The sequence below is a fragment of the Primulina eburnea genome, chromosome 1, assembly GCF_022965805.1.
Source record: "Primulina eburnea isolate SZY01 chromosome 1, ASM2296580v1, whole genome shotgun sequence".
NCBI classification, from domain to species: Eukaryota; Viridiplantae; Streptophyta; class Magnoliopsida; order Lamiales; family Gesneriaceae; genus Primulina; species Primulina eburnea.
Window position 1 is genome coordinate 7,571,613 of NC_133101.1, and position 25,339 is coordinate 7,596,951.

At 31.5% G+C, this 25,339-nt stretch overlaps 1 pseudogene; it reads right to left on the reverse strand.

Moving 5' to 3' along the window:
* Positions 1–184: 184 nt before the first annotated feature.
* Positions 185–5,726, reverse strand: LOC140803245 (putative pentatricopeptide repeat-containing protein At5g37570; annotated as a pseudogene).
* Positions 5,727–25,339: the final 19,613 nt, after the last annotated feature.

A 25,339-nucleotide genomic window follows, 5' to 3' on the forward strand; every position in this document is an offset into this window, starting at 1 on the left:
ATTATATTTTCCAAGATATCGACTCAAGGATGCATATGCTCCATGTTCCCTCTCAAGAGAAGCCCGGCCATTCGGAAGAATCACATGCCTTAGTTATCGTAAGTCGAAACACAAGCCGGCCTGTTATTTAGAAAACGTGATCGATGTTTGATGTCTCAGGGAACATTCTCAGACAAATCTGCTTACAAAGCCCTATCTGAGATTACTGCAGTCATTCAAATTCAATACAAGTGAACAAGAATATACGAAAACATCGGTACTCCTTGACTAAAGACATTCAACTCGCCAAACTGATGCCAATAACTTGAAACAGCACAAACACGAACAAGATCAGAAAACACCCCAGAATCTTCATGCACATATCCTCTTCAAGCCACTGGATAAAATCAATGCCGCCATCCGTTTATTATTTCTTACTTTCTCATCATCCCAATCCCAAATTTCAAATCATCCTAATCAATAGAAACCCATATGAATCAAACCACCAAAAAGTGAACACTTGAACCAATAATCATAAAAAAAACATTATTCCACCCGAATTCAATGTATCACACCAAAAATCAATCGCAGAAGTTGAAAGAGCTTTCAAACCCTTAATTTTCGAAAACATAAAACCAACACGAACTGCGGTTAGGAAAAAGCATCCAACATGCACCACGAACCACAAAATAATATTTCGAGAGATTAAAGGAACAAAAAAGAACTGAAGCCAAAATTTTGTTAAAAGTCTTCACTCAAATTTCTCAACAAAATCGACTAACATAATAAATAACAGTCATCACTCACTATATCATATCACAAAGATGTCACTAAAGCAAACAGATCAAACTCACGCTACTAGCTACGCTAAAACAAAATAAAGTTAACTTTAGTTATCAATAGATCAATTAATAACTTAATAAAAATCAAGATCTACATACTATCATCATCATTCCATAAGATTCCTCCATAAAAACAATATTTCTGATCTTGTAGCAGATAAACATGTTCTTTCAAAAGTCAATAACCAAATAATCATGCTACCATCATCATGATGGGGAATTATTAGAAGATTACATATCATTTCACCAAACACCGTTATACAAACCATATGGTACAATTCAGGTATCATAAATCTTCATATATATGAAAGAATGTTATACAATATAACCTCTCACACCTATGTTACTACCTATGGAGTTTCCGTATGATGACACCACACCTCAACACCTGAGCATATCATCTCGGCCATTGCTACAACACGTGGGAATCGACATCATCATTTCAGGAATCCACATCATTATCTATATTCGACATCACCTAATTTATATAATTCATTGGGTCAGAACCTCACATGTAAAATAAGCATAACCACGTATCGGCACCCTTAGAATATCCTATATTTCCAGAAAGTTAGTATCCATATGATGAGATAATAATTTGATATGTTTCAGTCATTATCAAGTACCACCCATGTAGTACAAGAATTTCTCATGCACCTCAGTAGCATACAATTACCTTTAATAGCAGAAATAACATAATCTTAACTGTCCACATTATCTAGACACAATGGACAAGACTAAACTCACACAACCCACAATAGAATATCATGCTAGTCACATACACAAGTAGCAAGAGACACTTTACCATCTCTTCGTGTTTTTAACTATCATCTTGCAATTTCAACGGTCAATGATAATACAGACATTTATTGTATCAAGTCACCACATTGAACACACAAACGCACAAGTAAAGAATTCAATAAACATGTTATCTCATGAGAAGACCATATAACTGTATAGATATGCACAATTAACATTGACCTCCAACACCTAAACCGAAGATCTTAATCATCCCAGACATCTAACCACTGCTCCGATACCACCTAATCTAGTACTCCTTCGATCTCGCACTAACTGCACAACTAACCAATTCTATACATAAACTAAACAATTGTAAATATCACACGAAGAAACGTACGCCAATTATGAACTCATATCCTGATATCATTTTCAATAATTTTTTAGCTAACACATCACAAAAAAGACCGTAAGCCAATTATCACCTCATATCCTGACATTAGAGTAATTTATATCGTTATTCAGCTAACACAACACGGAGCCCATTATCAACTCAAATCATGACATTACAGTAATATCAATCATTATTTAACTAGCACATCACATGGATTGTAAGCCAATTATCAACTCATATAAGAGATTAAAGTAACTTCAATCATTATTTAGCTAAAACATCACACGAAGGACCGTAAGCCAATTATCTATGCCGTGAAACCAACAATAATAATCTCATGCCACTGTATATCACAAACCATCATAATCACAATCAATATATGCAACTAAAAACACATCCACATTAACAACTCGTACCCAAATATATGGTCCCCTGGTTAGAATCACAAAATCATCATGTAGCACCAACTGCATCATCCAGTTACTGACAAATATAACAATCAACTAGATACATCATCCACCGCCTGACCAAAATGAACCGCATGACATCAACATCATATCAAGTCAGATATATCATTCACTGGCTAATTATAATCCATTGGTTCTCGCAAGATAACAACCCACTGGTTCTACCAAATCAACAATCATATCATCCATTCCTCTCTTTGGTCTCATAATTACTGCTATATACATGTCACTCGGCTACAAAACTCATGTATTTAGTTATTTACCGATCATGCAATCTTTCTAATCACATCTGGTCAATTACTAGCACAATACATTTCTTAGTGATAATACTTACCGTAAAATAAATTATTGTACTTGATTTGAAAATGAACGTACCTAGTAACATAAAATAATGATACATGGTTATCAACTGCTACCTGATTTCTATCAAAATGTTAATATAACACTGCCTCAAAATAATTTCAGATCTAAAAATAAGCATAGGATAATTTTAATACCACATATCAATATATTGCGACATAGTTTCAATCATTTCAAAGTTTCAACTAATAAAATTATGGTTACGGTATAAGAATGTAACATCATTTTAGAATGGCTCCAAAAAATGTCTGAGTTTTCAAATAATGAAGGGACAACTTTACACTAATTTGACAACGCTGCAGACAAGCGTCAATCCTCCCAACATTGCAATTTATTATAATAATTTCTATTGTGTCATAGCTCAATACTGCCCAAACCGGTACCGACTGAATAATAAATCAAGAGCTTCATTAATTCTTTGATGCATATTAGCAATTCAGGAATAGACTAATATAATTCAAGAGTTCAATTCATATAAAGTTCTAGTCCAATTGTCATTCGTTTAATAAATAAGCTTTAATTTTATCCATAAGCTAGTACAAATTCAAAGAGATAAATAATATATACACGTAAATCCGCCTCATATTATTTAGTTATGGGAAATTACATTGGTCAATCAATTAGAACTCAACAAAATCAAAACGAGCAACAGTGGGTAATTGGTAGGCACATAAGACCAAATTCAAAGATGCCATCAATTGCATATATTGAGTGTTACGCTGAAAGTCATTCAAGAGTAAATAATAGACCTGAGCAAATGCTGCATCATTAAAAGCAAGCAACCTGACCATGTAGAATTGCCAATCGATGAGGCACACTTAGCCATCCGATCAAGGTACACAAGAATCAAGTTTTAGTGCGAAATTGTGATGTTTGTTGCTTCTCTTGTATTCAAACATGTGATAAAATGAATTTTCTTGCCCATGATATCCTTTCATTCCATTCAACAAAATTCTTGAAGGTAGGAGGAGGCACGATGAGAATATTTTAGATTGTTGAAACATCAGAAAGGTCACATTTTCATTAGTTTTCCCACCTGGTGCTTCCTTACATAATCTTACCGAAGAACTGTTCTCGAAGAAATATTTAGCAGTATCTACACAGCTAAACTTGCCAAAGAATGTTGGTAACAAGCTAGCACAGAACATTAGCAGCTGAAACTTCTCCAGCCAACTTCATTTTGCAGCCCCGGTTCAAGTTCTCAAATTAAAAACCAATGCACAAAATTTCTGGATGTATAAAACCAATCATTAAGTATTTTGTTAACGTCCTCTCCGAAATGTATTGTTCAGATTAGGCCCTAGTGCTCAAATGGAAAGTTTTTTTGGCAATTGCATGTCCAACAAATGACCAAAATTCCATCGCCAAAGGCAGGCCGGTCAAAATATATGTTTTGACAACAAACTGAGCAGCAACCAAGAGAGAAATTTAAAATCTCGTCATCGTTTGATTTCATGCAATAACGCTGCCAAACTCAAGAATATTAGGATCAAACTGGGGTAACTAGCTCAATATAACTGTAACCAGGAAGTTTTCGAACTCCTTTGTCTCTGAAATGAAATATATCCAACCATCTATCAGCTTCTGCATACAGGTGGGACAAAAGCACGAAGTTACCAGCACTCCTAGGCTCAAATTCAAAAAAGTTTATGGGCTACGTCCTCACCTAGATCAATACCACGATGCAGCCTGCAAGCCCCAAGAAGAGCACCCCAAGCACCAGCACGAGACTCAACCAGCATTGACCGTATGAGCTCGTAAGCAGCCTTGAGCTTTCCTGATTTTCCCAGAATGTCAACCATAATCGCAAAATGATCAGGAGATGGATTAAAAGAGTATTCTCAAATCATCAGGTCAAAGTAACGGCATCCATCATCAACAAGGCCAGCGTGGCTACAAGCTGTCAAGATAATTATGAAGGCCACGGCATCAGGTCTTATGCCTTCATCCAACATCCTGTTAAACAGCCGCACTGCTTGAGCACCAACTACATGAGTACTAAATCCCTGTATCATGGAACAAAGATAAATCATGTCACGTCTAGGCATCTCCTCGAACAAAATAGTTGTTCTCTTCATATTTATCAACAAGAGCTGCAACAACATGAGGTTTTTTAAGGTTAAAGGAACCATTGCTCATATAAGATTCAATCCAGTTTGCTAGCTCAAAGGACCCCAATTGGGAACAAGCAGACATCAAGCTCACCATTTCAAATTCATCAGGTTTCACATCAGCAGACAAAATTTCACCAAAAACATTCACGGCCGCACCAGGCTTTCCATTTTGTACATACCCTAAGATCAAAGTAGACCATGAAACCAAATTAGGTAACTCATCGAACAACGCCCTTGCAGCTGCCATATCACCCGCTTTGGCATATCCATCAATTAAAGTTGTAAATGAAACCTCATCCTTGGAAGGCATCATGTCAATAAGCTTTCTTGCACAGTTCAAATCACCAAACTTCACCAACCCCTTAATCTTCGAGTTCCAAGCCTCCTCATTCCGCTTCGGCATTTTATGAAACACATGTCTTGCAGCTCCTAGGTCCCCAAAATTCAAATAACCTGCCATCATCGCAGTCCAAGAAGCCTCGTTTTTTATACGCATTCCATCAAACAACTTACTTGCACATTCAATCTCCCTACATTTGCCATAAAAATCGATCAAGCTGGACCCAACAAACACATCCCCTTCACTTCCACACCTCAACACCACCCCATGAACAACCCTTCCCTCCCTGAGACCCAAATTAACAGTGCATCCCTTAATCAAAGAAGTAAATGTATATTCATCCGGAGCCACATTTAGCTCCCTTCTCATCCTCCTAAAAAGCAAAAAACAATCATTAAGGGAAATATTCTCGCACGGCGCTTTCAACATGGTGTTCCAAAGGTAAATATTTGGATCGGAAATGCAGACGAAAAGGTCGGTGATTGCTTGAAAATATTGTATTTTTTTACACAATTGTTAATTCAAATATTTGAAACCCATAATTTGGTAGACGAAGAAAACATAATTATTTTGGTGTAAATATATGAGAGTTAAAACTAAATTTATAGTGTTGTCTGATTTGAAAAAATAATTATCTAGATACTCAATCTTAAATCAAAGATATATTTATATATTTTTTTCAAATTTATCGAAAAATAAATAATACAAATGAATTTTCTATTTTATTCTTATTCAATGGGTTAGAATAACTAAATTAATCATAGCAACACAAAATTCAATAATTACATTAATTAAAAAATACAAATTAAATAAAGAACATGATGAACATGACGGTCACTAGGAGATAACTTCTCCATCATGGATTTTTAGACTGCCTTCATTACTCTTGGTTGATCACAAAAGTTTGTTGACGTTGTGGATTTCCCTCTAGAACCTTTGAGTCCGAGGACTTTCTTTTGGAACCATCCATCTGAGCTGATTTACGTGTGAAAACCAAATCTACGCCTTAGATATAGTTTTTCATAGACGACGTCAATGATTTAGGAAAGTAAATCGGGTTTAAGCTTAATGGGCGATTATACTAGGTCAGAAGTATTTATTCTCGGGCATGCTGGAGATCAAGTGGAGAGTACCTGCTAGGAGAATTTGAACACTTAAAAGAGCAAAACGTTAGTGGAGCACCTGAAGGTTTCTCGACATAACTATTCCGACGCTCAAGTCAGTCAAGTGTTTTATGCAAAGAATGTATAAAGAGAGTGCTTTATAGTTAAAACTATCTGGATGCATTAATATCAAGTAAATCTTGTATTTATAGAGGAGAAGTCAATGAAAACATTTTTTTCAGTGCATGGTTGCTACTCATTGCAACATGGTTGCTCATTCCCTGCTCCCTGACACTAGCATATCTAACAACTCAGATTGCCTCTAGTCTAGTCATATCATCCCAACGTGCGCTGAGTGTCAGGCCCATGATTCCGAAGTATATGACATCCTATATTGTGGATACTACAAGAAAATAGACATTCAACAACACATCAAAGACAACAGGTTGTTATTAAAACCATTGTGTTTTTCTTTTAACAACGGTTTCAACTAAAACCGTTGTCGTAGTCCTAAAAAATCCGCTCATAGACAACAGTTTTTTAAAAACCGTTGTCTTTGATTTGTTTACGACAACGGTTTTCTAAAAACTGTTGTCTTTTAACATTTTTTTGTGGGTCAAAGACAACGGTTTAAACCGTTGTCTATTAGCGTGTTTTTTTGAACAAATGACAACGATTTTCTAAAAACCGTTGTCTTTTAGCGTTTTTTAAGGGGTCAACGGTTTTAGAAAACTGTTGTGGATTAGCGTATATTTTGGACAAACAACAACGATTATCTTAAACTGTTGTTATATTTAGCGACGACTTGGCTTAAACCGTCGCAAATTGTCTATAAATACCCGTGTTTTCGGTCCATTTTTCTCACACGATAGATTTTTCTCTTTTAGACGATTTTAATTTCGAAATATTATGAGTTTTTTCGCTTCAATGTTTGGTAAATTTCTAAGTGTTAGTTAAGATCATGAATATTATTAACTTAGTCAGATTGTACGTTTTTTTTTATAAAATTTATTAAATTATAAAAATAATTTTGTTCTTTATTTTACATAAAAATATAGCGACGGATTTAGTAAAAAACCTTCGTTAATTAGCGATGGCTTAGTAAAACATCGTCGCTAATATGCGACGGTTTTAACTGTCGCTAATTTGCGACGGTTTTTCAAAAAAAAAAATGTTGCAATATGATAGCTACGACAACAATTTTAACCGTTGTCGTTGAACTCACTTTCAACAACACCCTCAATTACAACAGTTTTAAATAGCTTTATCCGTTGTCGTTTAGCGTTTTTCTTGTAGTGAGATTTGTAAACGACACATGTACTGAGCTGTTTGGGCAGATGATCAAGGTGCGACAATGAGGACAGAGCCCTCAATCTCCTAAATCCTGTTACACTGCCAGGTTAGGCTGAGAGCCCGGGCTCATTCGAAAGTATGCTAGTATGATCATCTTCCCTAGTTTTGCAGTTCCGAGGGATGGTGCCCAAGCTGAGTTTTATCCTGGTTTTGAGTTATAGGATGATCCGTGTACTGGCCCTTCTTTAGCCCGATTTATAGGATGATCTAGGTACTTCTCGGGGTATCACTGTATTTGGATAGAACTATTTGAATTTGAGAAAATGGTTTGAGAAAATTATTTCGAATAACCCAATCTTCTGAAAATCTAAATCCATTATATAACTTAAAATCTATGAATTTTAAGAGTATCAAACAAATGATAAATCTAGGTTTTGAAATTAAAATTTTCAATCCAAGTGTATCAAAAATTAATATTATTATTTTTAACTAGTATTAGCACGAGATTTGTTTGAAGCGTGAATTAAACTTATTTTTTTCTACATATGTGTATATTTATTCTCATGTCCAATATTATAAAATATATTATAAGTAAATTAGGTTGAGTTTTGTTTATCAGATAAGTCTAAATATTAAATCAATAATACACATGAATTCAAAAATAAAATAAAAATTAATATATCAAAGAGACTTACGAAAATTGTACAAAAATTTCGTTGTTGATGCTACCAGCTTGAACTCAATCGAATATCTGTGACAACAAATTTTTATATATTTATTACGAAGTGTTATCTGTTAGTGATGTCATTCTTTTGGGTTTTGTAATCTTGGACTAGATCTTAAGAGTTCTAGATCAAAGATAAGATGTCCTAGATGCTGCATTTTACTTGACATATTATATATTATGTCACGATCATTATGGTGCATGTACATCACATTGGGCTTATTATACAATTGATATAACCCCGTTGGTAAGGAATCTTGGAAATGTCATGCTTTATGTATCGAAGCGAAGTAAATCAAGACATGTGCTCATATTATTAATAGTTTGAAATTATATATTTTTTATTTAATTAGATTATTGAAGTTTTTTCCTTATACAAAAGTTGTGATATTATGGTTTTCTAGTTCCATAAATTGCGTAACATTTCTTCTATAATATTTTTCCAGCTTAGGTTTTTTTTTTTTTTTTTTACTTTGAGAGAAAATTGTTGGAGGAAACAAGTTTGTTAAAAAACTTTGTTATTTAGATAGAGCTCAATCGATGGCAAACCTACACAACAAATTGATTTCCTAAGAGGTTTAGGTGTGTAAACGAGCTTCTTGTTCTTATTCCAAATTTGAAACATATTATGAAGCAGGGGAGCATTGTTCTTGAAGAAAAAGGCATTCCTAGTATGAAAAATAAGAAGAAGAAGGCGGTGAGTTGTGCATGAAATCGTGGTATATAACATAATTGTTAAATAATTAGTTTAATTATCCAAGGTAAATAGGTTCAAACTGTAATTGAAATCGTAATAAACCGGATGTAGAAATGTTAGAAACCCGCATAATCGATTCAAGTGGTTCGGTTTCGGTTTCGATTTCGGTTTAGCCTTTCCTCAAGTCGGTTTCGGTTTCGGTTTAGCCTTTCCTCAAGTGAAAAAAATATCAAGATTCCTGATGAGACCAAGAAATACTAATACAAGACCAGGCTCATCTTCATAAAGGCTTGGGTTCATGGGTTTAAAATTTTCAATCCAAGTGTGACGCGTGAATTAAATTTTTTTTCTACATATGTATAGTTATTCTCATGTACAATTTTATAAAATAAATTATAAGTAAATTAGGTTGATTTTTTTATTAGATAAATGTAAATATTAAATCAATAAGACACATGGATTCAAAAATAAAATAAATATCAAAGAGAGCTACGAAAATTGTACAAAAATTTCGTTGCTGATGCTACCAGCTTGAACTCAATCAAGTACTCAATCAAGTACCCATGACAAAAATTTCGTTATCATTTAGTGATTTCATTCTTTTGGGTTTTGTTATCTTTAATATAGATCTTAACTATAGATCAAAGATACGTAAACATTGTCCGAGATATCCTAAATGTGCACTCCATTTTACTTGACACGTTATATATTATGCCACAATCGTTATATTGCATGCATATCACATTGAGCTTATTATATAGTTGATATAACTCCGTTGGTGAGGGTATTTCGCCGACTACGTTAGCCAATGACATCAATTGTCAACCATTTTGATATGCTGTGGGAGCCGCCACTTCTTGATGTGGCGACACATTTTGCTACACACTATGATACTTCTAGAAAGAGCATGATGATATTATTTTGAAATCTGGTATCCAGTATATTTGAATTCATGTATATTATAAAATCGTATACTCATAATTCGTATATGGCAAATTATCACTCATTTCCTCGGTTTTGTATTTTTGGACGACCCGTTCAACGGACAGCGACAGTGGTAACAGGAGTTGGCATCTGGTTTTATCAGACAATGTGTTTTATGTTTCGCACATTGTTGTGTATTATATTACAGAATATGGTTATAGTCTTTAGATGGATGGTGGTGTTTTAATAAATAACACTAATAAAAAGGTGAATCTTGAAAATTAACAAATTCTGGATATTTATTATGGATCTCATTACAAGTCAATATCTATATCTATATCTATATAAATATACCAATTGAATTGTGAATTTACTTTATTGTCCTTTATCTTTATTATTATCTATTAATTATAATTATGCATTTACTCTTTTGTCTTTATCCTTATTATTTATTTACTAATTACTAAACTTTTAAATTCAATCCTTATTATTAATTATTAATTACAATTATGCATTTACTCTTTTGTCCTTATCCTTATTATTTATTTACTAATTACTAAACTTTTAATCCTTATCCTTATTATTTATTTACTAATTACTAAACTTTTAAATTCTACTAATACTAATATACTAATATAAATATATAAATGTGAATTGTGAATTTACATGAATATCATTACCTTCATTTAATAATAATCATTAATACATATTTTTTAATCATCTATATCTATATAAATATACCAATTGAATTGTGAATTTACTTTATTGTCCTTTATCTTTATTATTATCTATTAACTAGTATTTAACCCGTGCGATGCACGGGATGATATTATTAAAAATTAGTGAAAAATGAATAGATAATTAAATCTATATCTATATAAATATACCAATTGAATTGTGAATTTACTTTATTGTCCTTTATCTTTATTATTATCTATTAATTATAATTATGCATTTACTCTTTTGTCTTTATCCTTATTATTTATTTACTAATTACTAAACTTTTAAATTCAATCCTTATTATTAATTATTAATTACAATTATGCATTTACTCTTTTGTCCTTATCCTTATTATTTATTTACTAATTACTAAACTTTTAATCCTTATCCTTATTATTTATTTACTAATTACTAAACTTTTAAATTCTACTAATACTAATATACTAATATAAATATATAAATGTGAATTGTGAATTTACATGAATATCATTACCTTCATTTAATAATAATCATTAATACATATTTTTTAATCATCTATATCTATATAAATATACCAATTGAATTGTGAATTTACTTTATTGTCCTTTATCTTTATTATTATCTATTAACTAGTATTTAACCCGTGCGATGCACGGGATGATATTATTAAAAATTAGTGAAAAATGAATAGATAATTAAATTGAAAAGAATAATATAATTCTAAAAAAAATAAAAATAAAAATTATTTTTTCGCTAATTTATAAAAAAAATTAAATACAACGCATGTCGATTAATTTTTTTGGCTAATAATCACTATCATATATCAAAATTTTAGGTTGTGTTAGCCTAAGTCAATGACATGATGCTTATCATGTTCAGTGTATGGATGTCGACCATCAACTTTAATACATATTAGTTCTTTAATTTTGGAGAAGCTATATATTATTATTTTTTTACATGTGATTACAAAAATATTTTTAAATCACATTCAATAAAATGAATGAGAATTGATTTTTTAAAAATTCAATAATTTCATTTAAATCAACATTCACAAAAAAAAATTGTGACATGATACGTGTTTGACACATTTGAATGATAACAATAATTGTTTCATCAATATCTTTATCTAAATGAGTTGTAATTTTATCCACAAAATCTCTTCATTATATACAGAACAACCTATTATTCCGAAATAAAAATGAAACACGCGATCATAAGTAAATTATGTATAAATCATAAGAGTTATTTAATTAATATTTACTATGTGTATTTCAAAACAATATCAATAAATTTTTTATAAGGTGTCTTCTAATAAGATGCGTACATTCTTTAGAATTGGTTTAATCATTTCCATTACAGGACATTTTATACTATCATGTATCCGTGAACTTTGTAATATAGAAGAAAATTATCAAATAAGACATTCCAAGGGACAAAAAATTGTTCATTAGATGCTTTTGACATAATTATACCATACATTAACTCTTTCAAATTATAGAAATCTCGAATTGCATGCATTGGGTGTCAAACATTTTTTTATTATCGAGGGTAATATATATGTTTATTGAGAGTAATTTAATGTCCATTTGAAACTCTCTTGAATCTATCTTTTTTAATTTTCTTGTGCTCTCTTATTTGAATTTTTAGTAAGACAATTCAAGATATACAATATACATATGATTTTTGAAGAAAACTGCAATGCATTAATTCTTTAAAATTAAGGTAATTTCGAAATAATATGCATTTGAAATAAAAAATTTATGATTATTAAATGATAATTTAATGTTCATTGTAACGATAACTTTTAACACTCATCCAATTTTATTTTTAAAATAATTAAATAAATTAATTAAATATTTTGTTTCTTTTTTAATAATTAATTTGGGCAGAAAATACTTAAAATAACAAAATATATTTTTGAATAATTTACCTTATGAGTGATACTGAACATTGCAATCATTTGTATTTTAAATTTATTTATAAAATTTTTAATTAAATTGATTGATATAGTCAATGCAAAAATTTTAATATAGTTTACGTTTTTAATAGAGTTTAGTTTCAATTTGAGTAAAAAAAACAAAAAAAAAGCAAATAATACATAAATTATATTTGAATTAATATAAAAATGTATTAAATTTAAAATTGAATTAAATGAATTGATATAATCAATGCAAACAATAATTGAAGTGATCATTTAATACAATACACATATTTCAATATTCATTAAATATTTTATTTCCTTTTTTAGAAGGTGATTTTGGCGGGAACTTTCCTATTTTGGTAAAAACTCTGCTTTTATATATATATAGATTATAATTATGCATTTACTCTTTTGTCTTTATCCTTATTATTTATTTACTAATTACTAAACTTTTAAATTCAATCCTTATTATTAATTATTAATTACAATTATGCATTTACTCTTTTGTCCTTATCCTTATTATTTATTTACTAATTACTAAACTTTTAATCCTTATCCTTATTATTTATTTACTAATTACTAAACTTTTAAATTCTACTAATACTAATATACTAATATAAATATATGAATGTGAATTGTGAATTTACATGAATATCATTACCTTCATTTAATAATAATCATTAATACATATTTTTTAATCAATTTTCAATATATGATGCTAAATACATATTATTAAATAATATATTATCTATTATTAATCTATTAAGTATATGACTTTCATTTGTGAGTTTACAATTATATTATTTTTTTGTTTTACAATTTGTCATGTTAATGGTGTTATTTAATTCATTTTTTTATCTTAGTTTAATAAGATTATTAATAGTGTATTTAACTCAATCAAACTAATTATTATTTTAATTTACTTTAAATTTAATTTTAGTTACTTAAATTTATACATTGCCGTCAAATAATAACATGAAGACATAGGGAAATAAGTCGGATTGAATAAAAATAAATTATTTTTAAATATTAATGTCATACAAAATCTCTTTCTCCCATTTAGAATAAAATATTTTCAGACTCCTTAAGTGTCAATAGAGATATGTGATTGAGAGAAATATTTGTCTTTAAGTGATTTCAAACACTGTTTTTAAGTTATTTAGTCAATTTTTTTATAAATGCTGCTAAATAAATATTACTAAATAATATGCTCCATTTGATCATTTTGTGTTCTTGCAATGAGAGGAGTTTTTTTTTTTTTTACCCTAGCATTAACATATTTGATTGTTATATGTCTTTTGTATTGATCATGTAATTGTGTCTGCATTGTTTATATGATTTGTTTGTTTGCACAAAGAAAAGAGAAAACAAAATCAAATATCCAACAAAAACGGTTATTTTTCAACTTTTTATTGTTGAGATATTTTGTTAATTTTTAAACACATAATGCATGTTTTCTGTTTGCTTAGATTACTTAGTTTGAAGTGACTTAGAAAATATTAAAAAGATTGAAATATTTCTTCGTTTTTACCTTATGTCTCGGAATATCAAGAGATAACATTTTTTATTTATTGGGGCAAATGTATTTTCAAACTTCTGTCTATAAATCAATATTTAAATTTTTTACGACATTATTATATTCTCTAATCAATTTTTTTTACTTAAATTGATAGAAGGCATTTTAATTTGAGTTTTATGTTTTTGCTTATATTATTTTTGTAATATTATTTATCATTAAAATAATAGGTGAACTACAAAATTTGGTAGGTCTAAGAGTCCTCTGGTGAACGACAAATATGGATAAATTATTAAAATATATAATATCCAGTAGATTTTTGGCATGCGATTTTGCTCTAATTCAATGATTATGCATGATTCTAAATTTTAATTATATCACAAGTTAACGCATGCTTTGTTGTTGCTAGATATATTTAGTCAACAGTCTAATATTTTTCTATGATTTAAGAAAAATTGTGTGACTTTGTATTATATTTTTACGGCTGCTTTTCTAAATGGTTTTATTATGATTTCAAGGAACCATTTTTAATGTGTTTTTTTAAAGAAGTGGAATGAATATTTATAAAACGATGACATTAATAAGGCTTCTTCTCTTTATTTGAAAAAAATATTGAAAAATTTATACAGATTGTGAATAATATGAGTTAATATTTAATTTGAGAGTGATTTATGTTTTTTTTCTCGTATATACTTCAATTTTTTTGTTATTGTACTAAATAAATTATTTTTAAACTTTGAGTTATCATTTTTTTTTTCTTATCGAGGTTGTTTGTGTTATGATTTTTTTATTCGTTTTGGTTAGTATTGTTGGCGGTAATTGATTTTTCTGATATTATATGACGTTTCTTGTTGTTTATATAAAAATAAGTATGAGAGTATATCAATCAAAGCTAAAGCCACGTATTTTGGGTCTTCTGTTCTTCGAAGAGAATAGTAAATGGTTTCTGTGAATTATATAATTTCTTGGTTTTTCAGACATATAGTCTACGAAATGCGTTAAATTTTGAACCAAAAAGTTTTGACAAACATAGTTGATGAAAAAAAAGACATGTTAAATAAAAAAAATATTGGTGTGTATTACTATGTTGGGTGCGATAATTGTACCTGCTTGGTAGAGCGGTCGAACCGTGGTACTTGAGCTGCTGCGCGGTTTAAAAGATTTGAGTTGCACAATTACTACTAGCTATAGTTTTTGGTAAAACGGCAAGTGTCACGCCCCGAGCTTGAGCCCGCGGCTACGTGACTGCACAATGAACCTCTATAGCAACTACTTCGTATTCGTCCTCGCTTTACGAAAATGATTAACCCAAGTTGTTATAGAAGTTCATTGTAAGCCATTATAAACTCATTTTAAATCTTTCATTTTTCAGATGTGGGACAAGGGTATCACAGCAAGCGCTCGATCTTACAATTGGTATCAGAGCCAAGGTCACGGGTTCGATTCCCATTGATTGCAAGGAGTGCAATTATTGGGAGGAAGATTGTTGGATGCAATAATTATCCCTGCTTGCTTGAGCGGCCGAACTGTGATGCTTGAGCTGCTGCGCGATTTAAAAGATTTGAGTTGCACCATTACTACTAGCTATAGCTTTTGGTAAAGCGGCAAGCGTTCGGTCCTACATACTATGTCCTAATTTCTGTATGATATAATTCAAACACATTTTTTTATAGATATTTGAAATTAGGTCTAATTAAGTAACATGAAACATATACATATATATTAAATCATATTTAAAGCAAAATGTTAAGATCAAGAATGATCAGATTTAAATTTCAACGAAACATAATGAAGAAAGAATTGAAGAATTGTATGCGTACGTTAAGTGTTATATAATGATTATGTTGATACTTCATGGTTGTGCGACATATGAATGTCATATAAAATATCAATATTTCTCAATAAAATAGTTTTTTCAAAAAGAAAAAATTCTTCATTTAGAAAAAGAAATACATGAAAAACAAATTGTGCATAATTCTCATTCTATTTATAATGGTATGAAAACAATTCTAAAACTTTGTTAACACAATATAAAAGATCAATTCTGTGCATTTTATTGAGACATTGAGTCAGTTTCACTTTATTTTCTCCAATATTATCTCGATATATTTCGAGGTGCTACGAGATTGTTTTTGTCTCTTTTTTTAGTCAAAGTGTCTAACTAGCTAATTCATAACATATATGATGGTAGCATAGAAAACTCATCGTCAAATAAATTCACTTAGCAAAATATTGAAATTCAAATAAAAATCTACAATATTTCATCAAATTAATTTTGACTATCATAAAATGCTCATCAAATCTAAATGGTTATATTATTAGATGAGATATTGAATAAGACAAATACTTTGACATATATTTGAATGATATCTCATATGCATATCTTAATTACATTATTCGTATATCTTCTGAAGCTTTTTAAAATACAATAATTAATTTTGTATGTCGTTCCACAATATATAAAATATTATAAAACAAAATATAAACTCGATAGAAGAAAATTTATTTTGTTTCAATGAATAATATAATATTATGTTCTAAACGCAATAAATGAGATATTTGAAACTATATCATCCTCATGACATGATGTTCGCAATCATTATTTCAAAACTTCCAAAAAATAACGATCAAGATGACTTTCTTGAATTGTGTCAAATTAAATGAGGACACAATTCTAAGATATAGCCATTTGAAGAGATTTCAAGTATTTTTCTCACACTGATTGAGAAATAGTTGTTAAAAATTTATTAATCTTACAGCTATATGTTGATAATATTGATACTAAATATATAAAAACGATATCACAAATATCACAATATTTGAAGAAGGTGCAACACCATTCATTGGTTATGTTGTTGAAGAATATATAGGTTATAAATACTTTTAGTCACAAGTGAAAACTTATCACAAGTAAAAGCATTTTTTCTTAGGAGTTATAGTTGATGATTGTCAAAAGCTGAAAAATCATCCAACAACAAAAAAATAGTCGAAAAAATAAGATTATCAAATAAAAACAATATAGAAAATCGAAAAAATGTCGTGATAAAGAAGCAAACTACGAGCATGTCAGATCTCAGATAAGGATTGTAAATAACATAATAGATGTTAAAGACGATCAGATATTTGTTGAGCATATCAAAATAGTTATATGTATATTATAACAAACTACGACAAAGAGCTGTTGAGTTGTCAAAATCAACCAAGAAGCATATTGGAAAGTGTGTAAAGTGGATAAGATACTTACTCTGATTTATATACCGTCTATGGTCGTGATTTTTTATTTTTTATGGCTTAGTTTGTTTCAGTTGATAAATGTTATTAACCATGTTTTAATTCATTTAAATATTATTAAAATTTCGTACATATATTTTCAGTAGTTTAGTTTTTTACGTGTAACGCACGTGCATTTTTCTAGTATATTATAAATAGATAGATATAAAGATAGAATGATACAACTAAATTTTGATCATCTCAACCTTTAAAATATCAATTTCGTAAGCATAGATATTGGCTAAAGAAATTCATCAATTTGAATATTTAGATTTCCTCTTATCCGCAATCTTTAAACAATTATAAGATACAGGTTTTTTTTTTTTTTTAAAAAAAAAACAATTATAAGAGACAAAATCAATCAACTATCCGTTTTTTTTTTTAAAAAAAAATCAAATCAAATATGACAATCCATAAAAAGAAGATAGACGAGATCAATTAAATATCAAAATATTAGATATACCAAATTGATTGAATATCACAATCCTTCTATACATACGTATATATAACATGTATGTATATTATATATAGAATAGATATGAGTTACACAATTATATTATAGTTATAATAAAAAAATCGCATAAAAGTTTTCTGCTGCTCTCGCGAGCCTGAATAGATGGAAGAAAATAGGAAGAGATTTCGTAACAGAACTCACCCGACGGAGAAAAACTATTTCCACCGTCTCCCAACGGAGCTAATCATCTCAATTTTCGAGAGAATAACGGACGCTAAAAGCCTATGCATATGCTATTCCGTCTGCAAGTATTTTGCCACGCATGTTGTTCAAACCCGCGTCGTTTCAGTGGAAATCACATCCGCTGTTGGTGAGGTTCCTATTTGGCCGCCGGGGGTTATCGACTTTTTAAAGAAATTTTGTTGCGTCGAATCTGCAGCTATTCAATTCTGCCCTCGCATGAATCCTGTTTATCCAAGCACTAGTCAGCCTTTAGTTCGGTGGAAATCAGATTTATCTAGGTTCTTCTTTGTTTTTGCCGAGTGCCATGGTACCGCATCCGTCAAAGCCACTCGTAGATTTGCGAGTGATTGGTTTTCTTCGATTGAAACCCCACTGCTTGATTTCAGGTTGAGGTTACGTTATGTACAAGAGCTTGTTCTTCTTATTCCAAATCTGAAACATGTTTCCGCGGCGGACTCTATGAAGCAGGGGATCATCATTATTGAAGAACAAGACATTGCTAGCATAAAAAATAAGAAGATTCCATGGGATGTTGATGGTGGGTTGTGCATAAAATCGAGGATGAAACGCAAGGTGAAGTTGCCGTTTACTGGACGTGTGATGCGGAATGTAGCCCTCTTTTGTGATGGTCTAACAGCAGAGAATCTATTGGAAGAGAATCATTTATATCGTGAATTCGCAATGACCATGATGAATAAATCTAGTTCTTGTGATTTCCCTGTTCAATCTGAGGATGGACCCACGATTGCAGATGCTTTATACAACTCATTAAAAATTATAGAAATGTTCGGATATTTGCCCTGGATTTGAACCTTGATGAAACCACGTCAAGGAATCTTGGATATGTCATGCTTTATGTATCGAAGCGAAGTAAATTAAGACATGTGCTCATATTATTAATAGTTTGAAATTATATATATTTTATTTAATTACATTATTGGAGTTTTTTTCCTTATACAAAAGTTGTGATATTATGGTTTTCTAGTTCCATAAATTGCGTAACATTTCTTCTATAATATTTTTCCAGCTTAGGATTTTTTTTTTTAACTTTGAGAGAAAATTGTTGGAGGAAACAAGTTTGTTAAAAAACTTTGTTATTTAGATAGAGCTCAATCGATGGCAAACCTACACAACAAATTGATTTCCTAAGAGGTTTAGGTGTGTAAACGAGCTTCTTGTTCTTATTCCAAATTTGAAACATATTATGAAGCAGGGGAGCATTGTTCTTGAAGAACAAGGCATTCCTAGTATGAAAAATAAGAAGAAGAAGAAGGTGGTGAGTTGTGCATGAAATCGTGGTATATAACATAATTGTTAAATAATTAGTTTAATTATCCAAGGTAAATAGGTTCAACCTGTAATTGAAATCGTGATAAACCGGATGTAGAAATGTTAGAAACCCGCATAATCGATTCAAGTGGTTCGGTTTCGGTTTCGGTTTCGATTTCGGTTTAGCCTTTCCTCAAGTGAAAAAAATATCAAGATTCCTGATGAGACAAAGAAATACTAAAACAAGACCAGGCTCATCTTCATAAAGGCTTGGGTTCATGGGTTTATTTCATCATATCCATGTGGGCATTGCCCTCATGATAGGATGGATGGTCAAGATTTGTCCATGCATATATATGTGCCACTTTTTTTTTTTTGAAATTATATGTGTGGCCAGATCTTACCTGTTGAAATTAAGTGATGGTAGTACCCAATAGGTAGGATCTCATCTACGGGTTCATGGGCCGATGTTTCATCAGATTGAAAGTGGTTGAACGAAGGGGTAATAACAGAAGTGGGCAAGTCGTCCACATGGCTGAAGGGCTACGACATATGAAGGACATGGGTGGTCCTGAGAAAAATGAAGTGAAAAATATGGATCCTTTCACTAACTCGAACGATCAAATATATATACATATAGTTTTGCTATGCTACTCATCAGAACCGTACCTATGTTGAATGAGACCTGAAACAAAATTGAAAAATTGCCCTCTTGTTGAGTAATAAATATATAATTCAATTTGCAAATAACAAATATACTAATTAAATACATAAATATATCAAAACCAATATATTACATCAATAATAACTCAATAAATATTTAAAATAACTACATAAATACTACACATCTAGTTTTCTAGAGGCGAAAATATTTATCAAATCTGTATAATCCAATTGTCAGACAATTTCTTTCTCAATCGACAATATAGTTGGCTCATTTAGTATATCTTGCGATATTATTGATCGAAGATAATTATTGTAAAAACTACACTTTTAGTCCTCTATGATTGTAGAAACTACAAAATCAAAGAATTCTTTGAGTCGAAATAACTAACCATAAAATGAAAGGCAAAGAAATCCCAAAAAAACAATGAATTTTATCTTTCAACGGTCCACACATTCAAGCTCTATTCACAATTTATTTTCTTTCTACAGACTATCCACTTATTAACTACACAAGCCGCACATTAAATTTATATAAAACTCATAATTAAATTATAACTCATAAAATAATTTAAATAATGTGATGTGTGCTTTGGTTACATATTTAATTAATATGATCTCTAAGCACGTTACAGTGCCCATATCGCAAGTAAATTTCATTTTCAATGAGTATCTTTTGATAGATTAATCTACAAATATAAATATAAATGTGTATTTATAAAGAAGATTTGAAATGGAAATAAAGCATAATTCATGAAAAAAAATTACTTACTTCAAGCTTAATAGAAGTAGGGGACCGTAAACTTTATTTGTTGAATGAGAACAAAAATTAGGGTTGAGATTTGGAGTGTGAGAACCGAAATTTTTGAAAGATGTAATTAATAAGTTGTAAGAAAATTTTAGTATGAGATTTTTATTATGTATTAAAGGAGATATGCTTATGGAAAATAATTGTTGGGAATCTTTATGGCAAAGTCAACAATACCTACACTAAGGCATGTTAATTTCCAAAATTTGGGGAATAAGATTTACAAGATTGTGATACCATACAAGTTGAGAGGAATTAAGGCATAAGGAGTACAAGCAAATTTCGAAATTCTCCTAGATTTAATGCCTATTTATTATAATGGTTAGATACTTGGTTTGTTGGAAGGAAATCATCAAGTTTGTGCACAAAATCCCTTAATCTAGTATCAAAATTTTCGAGCCAAGCAAGGTGAAAAGAATCAAGGATTAAATCTCACAACTTAGATAGCTAAATTTTCGAAATATGGCAAGGATATTGGAATCAAATATTGAGAGATTTGAAGCAAATTTGGGCATGATTGGACTACCATATTGAGCTCCATCCTTCTCCCCTATAAATACCCCATCACCCCTTTCATTCTCCTACACCAAATTTCAAAAAATCCCTTCCTGAAATTCTCAAAATTCAGCAGCTCTCCATAGCCAAACTCTGCCCGAAAATCGTCCCAAGTTAGCTTAGAAGTCGAACCGAAGCGCTGCCCGGACGAGGAACGAAAAGCGACCCAATCCCCGAAGTTGTGCACCACGTTTTTAGCATCATTATATACTGTAAGTGGACTGTTCTTAAAATTCAAAATTTCAGTTTATGCATATGTGATTTTTCGGTTTTTGAAAATACAGTCGAGTACATGTCCTTTTCTACTCCTTTTCTTGTGTCGAATTGTCCATACTGTTTTAAGCACTGTGAGGAGTCGACTGTATATGGGTGGGAATCCCAACCATGACGTACCCTTACGTGGTGGGGGATATAGCCGCTATACAGCCTCACCCCCTTAGAGGAGTAAAAATTAGGGACTGACGTCAGTAAACTATAGAAAGTTAGATAAATCACAGTGGCTGGTAAATGTTATGCATGTTTATGAAGTACGTATGAAAGTCATGTGTTTCGAAATTTATGCATGTTGTTTCTATTGTGCTCGATATTCCCCCACTTGCTGAGTATTCCAAAATTCTTACCCCCCTTACAACCTGTACCAGAGAAATCCGAAGAAGAACTCGAGGAGGACGAGTCCGAACAATTCTGGAGATGGTGATGATTCAAGAAATTAGATTAAGTTTAAGTTTATTATTATGCAGTTTACGTTTTCGCATTAACTCTGTCGTCTTTTTGAGATTTCGGTTTTGTAAAGACAATCATTATTACATTTGAGATTATGATATATAAACTGGTTTCGGTTTATACTGTGCTACAAAGGCTTGTTGTTTCGATTGTGTGATTTTTAAACAACGCCGGTGTCAATCCCGAGTCTCGGGGCGTGACATTTAAGTGGTATCAGAGCCGCCAGGTTCATAATCCAGTTGAGAAGAAAACTTTGTCAGATTATGGCAAAAGGCTTATGCAGTCCCCTTCGGAACTTCCAACAAGTATTATTCACAACTTTGATATGAGGCGTGGTCCGAAAACGAGAAAATATTTCGTTTAGACCTCCGAAATCGCGTTTTTTCTATTTTAGGAAAGTTTCGTAGAATTCATAACTTTTCGTAGGAAACTCAGAATTTAATTCCGTCAACTGTTCTGGAATCCTCTCGACGTACTCTTTCTATCCATGGGTCAATGTCCAAATTTTATATTTTTGGAAAAATTCTAGAAAAATCATGTTCAGCGCGTTTTTGGGACTACTTGTCGATTTTTTTTTGAATTATATTATGAGGACAATTAGTATTTGTATTTATTTTTGAGAATATACCTATCAGAGATTTGTTGACTTGAGCTTCTGAATTAAGAAGGAAAAATTGACTCGAGGATAATAAGTTATTTATGAAAACTAATATGAGAAAAGTTGATATAAGATTATACCATAAATTTTGGGTATTGCACTATAGAAGTTGATTTTGTGTCGATAGTTAATTGTTTGAGCAATATGTTTGGGTTATTAAGAATGTTAAGAGCTAACTTTAAATATGTAGGACCTTGGAATATCTTGTGAGACGATATAAGCAGGTTAAGGAATTTATATTATTTTGGGATAACAAGTAGGCTATGACCTTACGTAAATAAAATAAGTAATGAAATATTGATGGTTATCAAGGAAAGTATAGTACAATAAGTTTTGACTTTTTATTGTACTAAGAATGATTCAAAGAGAATGATATTTAATGAACTCCTTTGTGTTAGAGCGTTAGGCTCATGGTCTTGATGAAAGTAAGATTTAGTAAAAGAATAATTATTTGAGGTAACGACTAAGTTAAAATTTTTGAGATTTAAGTCAAGAAGCTATAGATCGATATTGAGTTAAGTTTCAATATTCTGTATGGGTTTTAATTTTTAGATTGTAATCGAGATAATTTCAAGATAGAATAAATTAGCATCAATTCTCATATGTTTAGTGCCGACTTGATTCAACTCACTTCGGTAGATTTCGACGTCATCCTAGGGATGAATTGGTTATCTAAGAGCCAAGAATGTCAAACTCTGAACCCCGAACCAAGAAGAAAATCAGGTACCATGGCGATGCCAAGGAACAGAAATACATTTTTTCTGTTACCCAGACTTGGAAAGCTATAATATCGGGAGAAAAAGTTTACCTAGCAATGGCGAACAAAGTGCAAGAAGGAGATAAGCTGAAATTGGAAGATATTCAAGTAATACGAAAATTTTCAGACGTTTTTCCCGAAAGGCTTCTTGGAATGTTCTCGGACTAAGAAGTAGAGTTCGAGATAAATTGGGTACCAGTGATGCATTAATCTCCAATACACTGTACCGAATGACTCCAGATGAACTCAAGGAGTTAAAAGAATAACTCCAATAGTTGTTAGACAAAAAGCATATTAGGCCAAGTTCATCCCCCTGGGTAACTACAGTCCTATTTGTAAGGAATAAATATGAAAGTATGAGAGTGTGTATATAGATTATAGAGAACTCAATAATATCACAATCAAGAATAAATATATTCTTCCAATAATAGATGGTCTTTTCAATCAACTTAAATGAGCTACAGTCTTCTCCAAGCTCGACCTGAGGTTCAGCTATAATCAGCTAAAGGTCAGAGCAGAAGACACCCCAATGTAAGCATTCAGAATAAGGTCTTCAGTGGAACTAAGAAAGTAGAGGCAATTCTAGATTATCCGAAACGTAAGAATGAAACCAAAATTAGAAGCTTCTTTGGATTACCAGGCTATTAGCTGAAATTTGTCAAGGGCTTCTCTTCAGTAGTCGTATCACCAACGAGACTCGCACAAAAGAACAATGAATTCAACTGAAGAGAAATATGTGAAAGAGCTTTCAAACATTAAAGGAGAAGCTAGAATCTACACCAATGTTGGTATTATCTACCGAGGACAAGGATTTTACCATCTACTGCGAAGCATCAAAGGAAGATCTCAGAGGCGTGCTCATGAAAGACATGCTAGTCAACTAAAGCCGCATGAGCAAAACTACCCTACTCACGATCTTAAGTTGGCAGCAGTGATTTTTGCTTTGAAGATTTGGAGACACTATCTCTACGATGCCAAGTGTGAAATATTCACTCACTGGCCACAAAGTCTCGAATATTTGTTCATTCAAAAAAAATTAAAAATGAGACAAAGACGATGGATAGAGTTACTCAAAGAATGTGACTTGACAATAAGCTACCACGCCAGCAAGGCAAATAAGGTAGTCAATACTTTGAGTCAAACATGGGTAAGATAACCCTAGCATCACTCTCCATGCAACCATATCTTCGAGAAGCAGTCAAGCTAAATCAGAATCGAGACACGAGACTAGAGAAGTTCAAAGAACAAGCCAAGGAAATAAAGTCGTCAAATTTTCAAGTGGACCCAGACGGAACCCTAGGGATGAGAGGACGATTGTGTGTGCCAGACATCGATAATCTAAGAGGCGCATAAGTCAACATTCTAGATATATATCGTCAGAACAAAGATGTATAGGGATTTGAAAGAAAGTTTTACGAAGCAGAATGAAAAGAGATGTCATCGAGTTTATATTTAAGTGACAAGTATGCCAACAAGTGAAAGTTGAGCATCAGCGACCTGGAGGATTACTGCAACCTCTGGAAATTCTCGAGTGGAAATGAGAGCATATTTCCATGGATTTTGTGGTAGGACTGCCAAAGTCTAGGCAAAGCCACGACGGTATACGGGTGATCATAGACAGACTCACGAAGACCGCACATTTCCTAACCGTCCGCATGAATTACAATCTCGACAAGTTGGCTTCACTGTACATGGACAACATTGTGAGGCTGCATGGAGTGCCAGTGAGCATCCTATATGATAGAGACCCGAGGTTTGTCTCGTGCTTTTGGAAGAGCTTTCAAGAGGCCATGGGAACAAAAGTGACCCTAAGTACGGCCTATCATCC